The sequence below is a fragment of the Hipposideros armiger genome, unplaced genomic scaffold (genome assembly GCF_001890085.2).
Source record: "Hipposideros armiger isolate ML-2016 unplaced genomic scaffold, ASM189008v1 scaffold_546, whole genome shotgun sequence".
Taxonomy (NCBI): domain Eukaryota; kingdom Metazoa; phylum Chordata; class Mammalia; order Chiroptera; family Hipposideridae; genus Hipposideros; species Hipposideros armiger.
In genome coordinates, this window is record NW_017731896.1 from 1,010,515 (window position 1) to 1,023,164 (window position 12,650).

The following is a 12,650-nucleotide window of genomic DNA, read 5'->3' on the forward strand; positions in this document are numbered from 1 at the left end:
ATGGGCTAGCATGGAGTCACATGGTCACATCAATCTGTAAGACCATCTAGAAGATGGAGTCTTTAGCTGAGATGCCATGCACCCAGCCAAAATTAGGACTGAACTTGCTGACAGAGAGCATACATACTCAAGCACAGCTAACAGTCATCCTTAGGAGTCTTTGTGATCTGCTGCTAAAATAATATAGGTAGAACATTTGACACAAAGCCAATGTTCAATTTGTAGTAAACATGGTTTTTTTTTTGGTAAGAAGCAAAAATTAAATCAGGCCATTTGATCTCATTTGTGATAAAGAGACAAAAGAAAAAGGTATGTGTAATTCTACACAGAGATTTACAATGTGGGTCAGATTAAGGATTACTGAGAGTTAGAGATAAAGTAACTGTCACTGCATTGGCCACCTGGCCCTTCTTGATTTTAGGTAGTGAAGGCTTCATCCAGGAGCCCAGGCAGGGCCAGTTCCTCAGACAGTACCAGTGGTCTAACAGCTCTATGTTCAGAATCTGGAGTGTCTTGGGTGAATCCATCGCTGCCCTCCTTTAATGTCCAATTAATTTCCTTAGTTCACGTATCTGAGCTCCTGTTGCACTACTTCCCTTTTTCCTCAAAACCTTACACAAGGGAATACTACCCAAAATCCTTGTGTATGTACTCGGATACACTGCTCTGCCATTATCATTCACTTTCATACATGGATTTCCCCCCATGTTCCAAAAAAAGGAAAGGGAAGAAAGGAGAAGGGGAGAGGAGGGGAGAGGAGAGATAATCAGAAACCGAGACAGTAGAGACAGTAGGAACTATGCCAGAAGGATGTATTCAGATAGAAACTAAGATAATAAGGATACATATGGCAGTGGGACTGTGTAGTAGTAAATGGTCATGTGGCAGTGCTCCATAGACTTCAGATCACAATTACAGGAAAACATATGACTGGTCCTATGCTGGGAGGAAAGGCTGTGGGTAGTGGAGTGGGAAGGGGGAGTAGGGTGATTCATGCATCACGACATGCTCAAATGATTCTCACAGTCAGCAGGACATGCAACAAGTACATACCCACAAAGCTGAATGAAAAATTGCTGGACCATCTGGCAAAATAACTTTCTAACTAAGATATTTCACTGACAACTGGCAAAAGTTCTACTTAACTTGTGGAGGGGTGCCCCGGTAGGTGTGTAAAGGAATAACATTTTACAATATATGTCTGGGCTTTCTCTGCGAATATGCAATGGTTTGACCAATTAAAACAGGACTCAAGGTGAGAAATCTCGCATACTAATAGATGAAGCAAAAATCTAACTAATTGAATGTAAGAGCCTCAAAGAATCTTAGTGGCCACCCAAACACAGTATTTTATAATTGAGAAAGCTATGGACCTACCTAAACGATGTGGTCAGATTGTGGCAGAGCCAAAACTAAGACCTAAGTATTGGGGGCTCCTGGTCCAGTAATCCTTGTCAAGTACTTGCTGACATCAGAGGAATTTATTATTCTGGAAAGAAAATATCCCCTGTGGGAAATCATTCCTATGTTCTTAAAACCATTCTTATCAAAAAGGACAAGACATGAGATTGTGAAACAAATTCTAGGTGTATCAATAATGTCATCTAAGGCCAGCCGAGTGGCGCGATGGTTAAGAGCTGGCTTGGGACGCCAGAGGGCCCCGGTTCGGATCCCACATATAAGGGCCAGTGACACTGCCCTCTACAGCTAAGATGCTGAACAACAGCTCAACCTGGAGCTGAGATGCCGTGAGTCGCAGGCGACGGCGTAGGCTGCAGCCCCTGTTGCAGAGGGTTGCCATGGGCTACCATGTGTAGCCAGCAGCCAGCATGAGCAGCCAGCAGCCGCTGTGAGTGGCCGTCCAGAAGCCGGTGACTGATCTGCCTCACCAGGGAAGAGCACAATTATGGTGCCAACTTGGGCCAGTAAAGCAACGTCCTCCACAACTAGACTGAAGAACAAAAGGACAGCAACTTGTCTGTTCCGCTTCCCCCAATTCCCCAATGAAAATCTTAAAAAATAATAATAATAATAATGTCATCTAATTGTTGTATAATACAACCACATTCCCAAGGAGTTTGAAGACAGATAACTTTAAACAAACTTTTGGTACTGGCTGCAGTTTTGTAAGTGGCTTTGGAAGGAATGTTGAGGTGAAAAACGCACTGTACAAAGATTCGGGGGACCCAGGCCCTGTCACTGGTTGTCCTAGTTGTGCCACCTTGGGCAAGTTACATCACCTCTGTGGATGGGCTTCGAGTTCCTCTTTTGTAAGGGAGAAAGTTGCACTACATCTTTGCCAGCTCTAAAATTTTCTTTTCCAGGGATCCCTACTTAAATGCTGACAGTAATGGTTCACAACCTGAGGCAATGTGGCCTCCCAGGGGACATTTGGCAATGTCACAACTGGTTGTCACACAGAGAGGAAGGTGATACTACTGCTGGACTCTAGTGGGTAGAGAACAGGGATGCCACTAAACATCTAAAAATACACAGGGCAACCCCCCAAAACAAAGAAGTTTCTGGCCAAAAAGGTCAACAGTGCCAAGACTGGAAAACACTACCTGAAAAGAACAATATAATGATGAACTCATTTGAGCAACGATTGTCATGTTGCCTGATATTCTTCTTCTGTTCTTTGGGGTTTTTTTTTTTCTTCAGAGAATCTGAGCATCTTGAATTTTATGTAAAATATACCAAATTTAAAATATAACAACACATCAATTGTTTTTGTTTTTGTTTTACAAAACACTCAAGTGGGCAAATAAAAGAGGACTTCAGGACAAATCTTGTCTGTGGGTTGTCAATTTGTAAAATTTCATTCATACTGTCCAAGTAATTAGTATAGTTAAGCTGAAAGTGCAGCTTCTTTCATCTGTATCTGGTTATCTGAGCCAGAGCTGAGCAGGTCAAGGTTAATTCATGTGTGTGCTCACACACATGTGTGTGATATCGTGGGAGAAACGCTAAATGAGCTGTCCAGACAGGTTACCACTTACCATCTGTGTAACTTTGGGGTAAGAGTTATTAAAGTCTCCAAATAATAGGGTCTCCATTTTCCAGGAGTGTATCAATATCCTTGCTGTCTAATTCTCCAAATTATCACAAAATAATCATATCATGTTGCTGTAAAGAACTTCAGAAATTGCCTAATACACCGTTATACTCAGAGAAGTGTTGTGATTTTGATCCTGAACTCAAGTCAATGAGAGGACTGGGCAAAGCCAGGCGTCTTACTCCCTGTCCTGAGTTCCCAAAAGAAAGTGAGAGTAGGAAAGTGGTATGGGGACAGTGCCAGATGTGTCTCCCTGACACACACGCTTCCAGATGCGGTCCATCCATGCTTGGTGCTCCAGATGTTCCTGAGAAGCACCAGATGTGATCCGTGGACTAAATGAGAGGGGATGTGCGAGCGCTCTGGGGCCTGGAAACTCTTACCCTGACCCCAAATGTAAGGCTGGTATTAGTATTAATTTGTATCTGATGTATGACCACAGTCAGTCATCACGAGGAAGCCGGAGCCAGAGCTTGTGGCGGGTTCAGCATGGACATTTCGCCACTCCTAGAAAAATTCAGCTCAGGACCATCACATCAGGGTGGCTGCTGAAAGACAGAGTTGTTACAATACCACAAGGATAAAAAGTGCCCTTAGCTTGACATTACTTATTAATGAGAGCTAATGGCATCAGCCAGTAAATCTCCATGTCTAATCCTGGTTTACAGGATTAAGAACTGTCACTCCCGCATGCCTTCTCTAAGCACCTACCATGATTCCCCCTGGAGCCTTTGTTCCCTTACTGCCTCCTGCTGGGGTCTTGTTTGCTTATCTAAGAGCTTCATCTCTTGCCACAGGACCCCAGGGCCCCTTTGACACTTGGCATAATGCAGTGGACCCTTCTGTCAGTGCAGCCGGCTTTCCTGTGTGAGGCCAGGTCAGGGTCAGACCAGCACAGTCTGCTCTGATATGGGCCAAGCCAACTGCTCTCCTGCTATGTGGCTTCACGTTCTTAGAGTCAGTCCATCTTTCCTGAGTATGCTCATTGTGGTTACATGGGTGAGACCCGGGTTTCTGCATCAACATTCAGAGTTTTTTTCTTTTTCCTTAAATATGCTCACTTAGTGCTAAAGTGCCTCCTGGGTCCTCTGTGAACATTGCTACCAGTCGTGCTGTCTGTGCAACGTGCGGCCTGAAACATGCTGCAGCAGCTGCCATGCCCTCGGCCGCTCCAGCACGCTTCACACTTTTGAGAGTAATGATAGAGTTTTCAGTTACTTACAGGATGTTGTTATAAATAACATATTTGCCTTAGAACCATCGTGCTGTGTTTACTTTTCTATTGATAGGACACTGGGCTTTTGGGAATGTGTCTATCGCCTTTTCCTTAAAGCTCAGGTGAAGCTTTACCTCCCAAAGGGAAGAAGTTTTTAATCTCAGTTGTATTTAGCTCAAATTTACCAATCTGAAAACCCATTCAGCTGGCTTGAGGCAGAGTGAGTAAAGGGACAGAGAGAAACTCGGAGTGAGATCCGTAAGTTCCCACCATACAAAAGGCTATACGAGAAGTGGGGGAGACTTGTCCCCTCTTAATTAGTTTTAAATGATGGTAAGGTAATACCTAAGATATTTTTTCAAATATCTTTATCAAATTTTGAAAACACCACCTTCAAATTTGGTCCAAATTCCAACACAATCTTCTGATATTACGTGTCCCTCTTGAAAAAGTAAAAGCAAAGACTGATTTTATAAAAGGATTAATACACTAACATTTCTTTCTTTAACTGGAATAAATGTTTTGTTCAGTGGCTGTTCTAGTATGACCTACCTACAATTCATCCACTGCTCCAGAGACGCAGAGGGGACACAGTGAGGAGCGGCTCAGAACTAAGGCTTGTCCACCCCAAAGAGACTGGTGTGGAGGACCACATCTGTCTAACAGCTTAATTAGGCCAATTCAGGGGATAAATCCAAAGCTGTGACCAGAACTCCTTGAGGCTAAGGGGGCAGCATAACAAAGTTTGTAGCTTAGGTCTTTCTTATTCTTTCTTTTTTTAAAGCAGTTTTAGGTGCACAGTAAAATTCAGAGGAAGGCCCAAAGATGCCCCATACACCCCCTTCCTCCCAAACACACGCATCGCCTCCTGCATTAACATCACCCCCAAGCAGAGTGGGACATTTGTTACAATCGCTGAACCTACATGGACACATCATAATCATGAGCACTCACAGTTTACACTAGGGTTCACGCTTCTGTTGTATATTCTATGGGTTTGGACAAATGTATCCATCATTATAATACCACACAGAATATTTTCTCTGCCTTAAAATCCTCTCCACTCAGCCTCTTCATGTCTCTCCCCTCTAACCCCTGGCAATCACTGATCTTTTTTTACTCTCTCCATACTTTTGCCTTTTCCAGAATGTCACATAGTTGGAACTATAAAGTATGGAGCCTTTTCAGATTGACTTCTTTCACTTACTAATATGCATTTAAGTTTCTCCCATGTCTTTTTATGGTTTGATAGTTCATTTGTTTTTTGCACTGCATAATATTTCATTGTCTGGCTATACCACAATCTATCTATTCATCTACTGAAGGGCAACTTGGTTGCTTCCAAGTTTTGATAATTACGTATAAAGTTGCCATAAATATCTGTGTGTGTAGATCTTTGTGTGGACATAAGTTTCCAACTCCTTTGCATTAATATCAAGGAGCACAATCGCTGGACCTTATGGTAAGGGTATGTTTACTTTTGTAAGAAGCCACCAAATAGTCTTCCAAAGTCGCTATGCCATTTTGCATTCCACCAGCAGTGAATCAGAGTTACTGTTGTTTCACATATTCATCAGCATTTGGTTTTTCCAGACTTTGGCCATTACAATATGTATATAGTGGTAATTCATTGTTGTTTTAATATGCATGATGACATATGATGTGAAGCATCTTTTCATATGATTATTTGCCATCTGCATAATCTTCTTTGGTGAGTTTTCTGTTAAGGTCATTGGCCCATTTTTAATCAGGTTGTTTATTTTCTTATTGCTGAGTTTTAAGTGTTCTTTATATATTTTGGATAACAGCCTTTTATCAGATGTATCTTTTGTAATTTTTTTTCCTCCCAATCCATGGCTTGTTTTCCCATTTTCTAGACATTTTCTTTTTAAAGCAGAAGTTTTCAATTTTAATGAATTCTAGCTTAACTGCTATTTCTTTCATGGATTGTGCCAGGTGGTGTTATATCCAAAAAGTCATTGTCATACCCAAAGTCATGTAGTTTTTCTTCTATGTTATTTTCTAAGAGTTTTGTAGTTCTTCATTTTAAGTTCAGGTCTATGATCCATTTGAGTTAACTTTTGTGAAGGGGTAAGGTCTGTAACTTCATTTTTTTTTTTTTTGCATGTAGTTGACCAGTTGTTCCAGCACCATTTGTTGAAAACATTGTCTTTTTCCAATTGTTTACCTTTGCTCCTTTGTCATAGATCAGTTGACTATAAGGGTCTATTTATAGGTTCTTGATCTGTCTATTCTTTTATCAATACCACAGTTTTTGTTATTATAGCTTATAATAAGTCAAAGTCTGGTAGCAGTTTTCTACCTTTGTTCTCCTCCACCAATATCGTGTTGGCTAGTCTGGGTTTTTGTCCTTTCATATAATCTTTAGAATCAGATTGTCAATATCCACAAATTAACTTGATGGAATTTTGATTGAGATTGTGTTGAATCTATAGATCAAGTTGGGAAGAACTGACATCTTGACAACATTGAGTCTTCCTATTCATAAACATGGAACATATTTCCATTTATTTCATTTTTCTTTGATATCTTTCATCAGAGTTTTGTGGTTTTCCTCATATAGATCTCATAAATATTTTGTTAAATTTATATTAAGCATTTTATTTTGAGGGGTGCTAATGTAAATTATACTCTGATTTTAATTTCAAATTCCAATTGTGTTTTGCTGCTATGTAGGAAAGGGATTGGCTTTGTATATTAACCTTGTATCCTGTAATATTGTTGTACCTGCTTTCAAATTATCTACACAGACAATTGTGTCATTTGTGAACAAAGCCAAGTTTATGTCTTCTTTCTCAATCTGAACATCTTCTTTTTCTTTTTCCTGCCTTATTGCATTAGCAAGGACTTCAAGTACAATGTTAAAAAAGAGTGTTTGACAGGCGACATCCTTACCTTATACCTGATCTTAGTTAGAAAATTTTCAAAATTAAGTGTGATGATAGCTATAGGATTTTTTTTTGTAGGTATTCTTTATCAAATTGAAGTTTTACTCTACGCCTAGTTGACTGATTTCTTTAAAAATCATAAATGGCTGTTGAATTTTGTCAAATTTTTTTTTGCATCTATTGATCTGATCAATGTGGATACCATCAATATTCTATTGATATAATTATTACATTAATTTATTCTTGACTGTTGACTATAGTAGGCTTGAATTCCTGGGATAAATCTCACTTTGTCATGTAATTATTCACACACCGTTGAATTTGATTTGCATTTATGTTCATGATAGATATTGGTATATAGTTTTCCTGTAATGTCTCTGTCTAGTTTTGGTGTTAGAATAAAGCTGACCTCATAGAATGAATTAGGAAGTATTCCTTCTGCTTCTATCTTCTGAAAGAGATTATAGGGAATTGATATAATTTCTACTTTAAATGTTTGGTAGAATTCACTAGTGAACCCACTGGGATATTAATTATTGACTCACTTTTTAAAATATAGATCTATTCAGATTGTCTATTTTTTGTGAGTTTTGGCAAATTGTGTCTTTCAGGAAATTGGTCCATTTTATCTATATTATAGGTTGGCAAATGTGTGGACATAGAGTTGTTCATACTATTCCTTTATTATCTTTTTAATATCTATAGGACCTGTAGTGTTGTTCCCTCTTTAATTTCTGATATTAGCAATTTGTGTCTCCCCTTTTTTTTAGTTAGCCTGACTAGAGGTTTATTGATTTTATTGATCTTTTCAAAGGCCCATATTTTGATTTCATTGATATTCTCTATTAATATCCTGTTTTTAATTTCATTGATTTCTGCTCTACTCATTATTTCTTTTCTTCTGTTTCCTTTGAATTAGCTCTTCCTTTCCTAGTTTCCTAACATGCAACTTTGAGTATTAATTTTATGTCTTCCTTTTTTCAAATATATGAATTAAATTCTATAAATTTCTTTCTAATCCTTGCTTACACTGAACCTCACAAATGTAACAAGTTGTGTTTCCTCTCTTATTCTTAGTAGTTCCAAGAATAAGCTTAGACTTTGCGAAATGTGATACTGGGCAAATGAGTCTTGGGGTGATACTCCCTGTGGATAATGAGTGAACTTTCCCAAAAAGTAGGTATTGACTTCAAAGAGTAGAGGAATAAAGAAAAGCATTATAACTTGAAGAGAAAAGTAGAACTGGACAGAAGAACTGGGGTGGCTATGCTATACTGCCTGTGAAGACTTAAATTTTTGGATTTTTTTTTTTACTACAGAAATATTCAATGGATGGTTAAATTTTTTCCCATTACATATCACAATCTCTTTCGTTTACTTTAGTGCTTAAAAACAGCCATCTATATGTTTATAACTTTATGAGTTGACAGTAAAGACAGAAATGACACAAAAATTAAAAATTAAACTACCACATGATAATACAGAAATTCCACTTCTGGGCATTTATGCAAAGGAATTGGAATCAGGATCTCAAAGAAATACTCACACCCCCATGTTCATTGCAGCATTATTCACAATAGCCAAGATATGAAAATGACCTAAGTGTCCATGGACGGATGATGGATAAATAAAAATGTAATATACATGGAGGACTTTATGCTAAGTGAAATAAGCCAGACACAGAAAAATAATTACTGTAAAATCTCACTTATATGTGGAAACTAAAATATTCAAACTCATACAAGCAGAGGGCACAATGGTCATGGCCTAGGGTTAGGGGGACGGTGACATGGAATGTGGTTGTCAAAGGGTAAAGTTTTGGTTATGCTGATAAATAAGTTCTGAGGAGAATCTACTACATAGCATAGTGCTTATAGCTAATAATACTGTAATGTACACTTAAAATCTTCTAAGAGTGTAGCTCTTATGTTAACTGTTCTTACCATGAACTTATAACAATATTATTCATAATACAATAAACAATATAATTATATTATTTATATTGACCATTATATTTGTATGACTATATTAACTATTATAATATAATGAATACAAATAAGAATATATTACTATTATTATTGTATAGGGAGAGGGAGGAAACTTCAGGAGGTGATGGCCTTGATAGCGGTGATTGTTTCATGGGTATGTACACTTATCCTCAAACACATCGAATTGTATATATTAAATATATACAGCTTTTTACATGTCAATCATACCGCTATATAGTGGTTTCCAAAAAAAATACAGAAATGACAAAACTATCAATAGAAGTGAGGCCCATCCTCTGTTCAACCACTACGCTTTTGACCCTGTTTGTTCTACGGAACCCTTTGAAGAGGTGGCAGTGACACGCCAAGGAGGAGAGGGAAGTTGCGTGTGAGTCACAATCAGCAATAATTCAGAAACAAATACAAATTTAAGTCATCTCTTTTCTTTGCCAAATATATCATAGGGAGGTGACTCTTAACCTGACCCTTGGGTTATTTATGGAAAAGGAACAGCTGCCTTAATAATTCAATTATCTATTTTCTTTATACATTACAGAAAGAGCCATTCCATTACATCTGCATATTTTTAAATAAACAAATACAGATACTGACCATCAGCCAAGTGAGGGATGCTCTACTATTCTTTAATCACAGCATATTGCAGAGCTACTTCCTTTTCCTAATTTCTGTTTCTATAAATAATTTACCGAGTTGTGCAACATGCAGATGACACATGGAAATCAGAATTACAACTTTTAAGTAGACCACAATTTTTGCTTGTAAATTGCCTCCAAATGGGTTGGAAAGAATATTGTTTTATACTATTTTCAACCAAGAAGAGCTACCTGAAAGCATTTATGCCTAATATTCAGCAGAACCTATTTCTGTGTTTGTTATGTCATTCAGATGGACTGTATCAGCTAGTGTTTCTTAAGAAAAAATTCCACCTGGGTGTAGAAGAATTTAGAATTCTTGATGAAAAGGTAGAGAAAGAAAACACAAAAGCCAACTGTTTGGAAGAAATCTGGAGCACCCTAAAAGTCACTGTAATTAAAACACAGCAGTTTGCAATTATCCTAAAGGGGAAAAGAAATTATAAATAAGGCTCAAAAATACTAATGTGGTTACCCAAGGCCCTACCACATTAATTAAAATTGACTCGGACAGATATGATATCCTCAGATGGACTGAAAACTAGTTGGAAGGCTTAAAACAAAAGAAAATGCAATATAATTAGGTGGAAAAAGCAGTGGGTTTGGAGTGGCTGGTGTATGGTCGGTTCTGCCATTGACTAACCGATTGACCTTTGGCAATTCATGGAACTTCTCTGTGACTCAAATTTTGAAACTGCAAAACAGGATACTACCACTTAACCTTGGGTTAAAAGAATGTGTGTTAAGGTTATGTGCTGTTTTCAAATGTTGCTGTCCACACCCCTCTGCTTGCCTCTGTTTCTCTTCTCTCTACACAGTGATAGACAACCTCCTGCCTCACTTCTCCACAAGCCACCGGCTTCATTTTTATTTTTATATGGAAATCCTTCACTGGCATAGCTTCCTAATTTACAAATTTTGGTTTTTTAATATTTCCTAAAGCCAAACTTCACTGTCGTATTTTTTAATTCATCCATTAGTATATTAATGTTCAATGTTTCTTTACATTTCAAATTACGGGAAAAGGTATTCCTCTCATTTGCTCTTTGGTTACCATTGCATCTCCTGGACTCCTGTTAGCTAAACTTTGTTGACTGTTCAGATTCTTGATATAAGTGAAATGGTCAAACATAAAGGGGCTAATGGCGGTATTCCACTGATAAAGTCACAGTCACCTCTATGATGGTTTAGAGATATTCCACCAACTGCCCAGTTACAATGATTGTAACTATGTTTCAGCAGAGGTTCTCAAACTTTACTGTAATGTGAAAATTTCTGAAGACTTCTTCAGAAGATTCTGATCTAGAAAGTTTAGGTAGGGCACCAGAAATCTGCGAGTTTGACAGGGAACCTGAGGTGATTCTGATGCAAGTTGCCTACAGGCTACCTCTCCAGAAATTCAATTAGCAATTATTTTGGCAATTCCAAGAGTAATCTGGAGTTTTGAATCCTTGTGACTTAAAAAGAAATATTTCATAAAGGGAAATATTAGCCAAAGGATGTTTTATACTAAAAAATGTGGTGGCATATGTCATCATAGCACAGACTTGAGTTTGGACGTTAGTTTGTTCACTTGATACCTGTGTGTCTTAGAGAAGTTGGTCTTACTTTCCTAATATGTATCACGATAATACCACTCAACACACCAAGGAGGGATTGCAGGAATGAAATACTTGCAGAGAAAACAACTTAATCATGAAAAGTAGGATAGAAACATTAATAATTACCTCTTTAGCATTGACAATTTCAAGAACTAGGTTACTCAACTAAATCCAACAAAGTTGAGGCCAGGTTTTCCATAAATTCCTTTCTCCCAAATAGTGTTTCCACCCACATAATGTACAAAAGGTGTGTTTGTCAGCATTCAGTGGCACTAGTAGGTCAGAGGCAAGATAAGGTGCAACCACAAAACATTTATGTGACTGAATAACAGTTATGTGGCATCAACAGTAATTCAATAAAATCTGCATTTAATTTACTACAAAGAACTGCTACTATGTGTAAATAGAATGTAATGGCAAAAAACTCAGTTTTTTCATATTGCATTAATTAACTTCAGACAACTCTAACCCATTCTGCAAAAGAAAAGAAAGTGAAAGAAAGAAAGAAAGAAAGAAAGAAAGAAAGAAAGAAAGAAAGAAAGAAAGAAAGAAAGAAAGAAAGAAAGAAAGAAAATTACCAATTACAGGCTGGCTGGATGTGAATTATGCGATTTTTCTATTATCTGGGAGCCATTTTTTATTCTCTTTAAGGTGGTGTCCAGTAGGCTACAACTATACTGATTATGAATTTATTCTGTCTGTATTTTGGAATTTAATGAAAGACCAGCTATAGAATGTGGTGCCTTGTATTTTTCTCTGTCTCCTCCACCCATTCAAATATATTTATATATACATATATATGAGGTCTGACAATGAAGTTCAGGAACTCATCCTAGAAAAAGTGCTACATACCTCAATGCTGAATACCACTATTGTACCTTTGAAGCACTCCCCTTGGGAAGCTATGCACCAATGCCAGTGCCTAGTCCACCCTTCAAAGCAATTTTGGAACTCTTTTCCTGGAATGGCCATCGGAGCTGTCGTAATATTACTCTTGATGTCCTGAATGTTATCAAAATGTCTTCCTTTCAATATTTCCTTTATCTCTGAGTAAAGAAAGAAGTCATTGGGGCCAGATCAGACGAATAGGGAGGGTGTCCCAGTACAGTTATTTGTTTACTGGATAAAAACTCCCTCACAGACAGTGCTGTGTAAGCTGGTGCAATGTTGTGATGCAAGAGCCATGAATTGTTGGCAAAAAGTTCAGGTTGTCTAACTTTTTCATGCA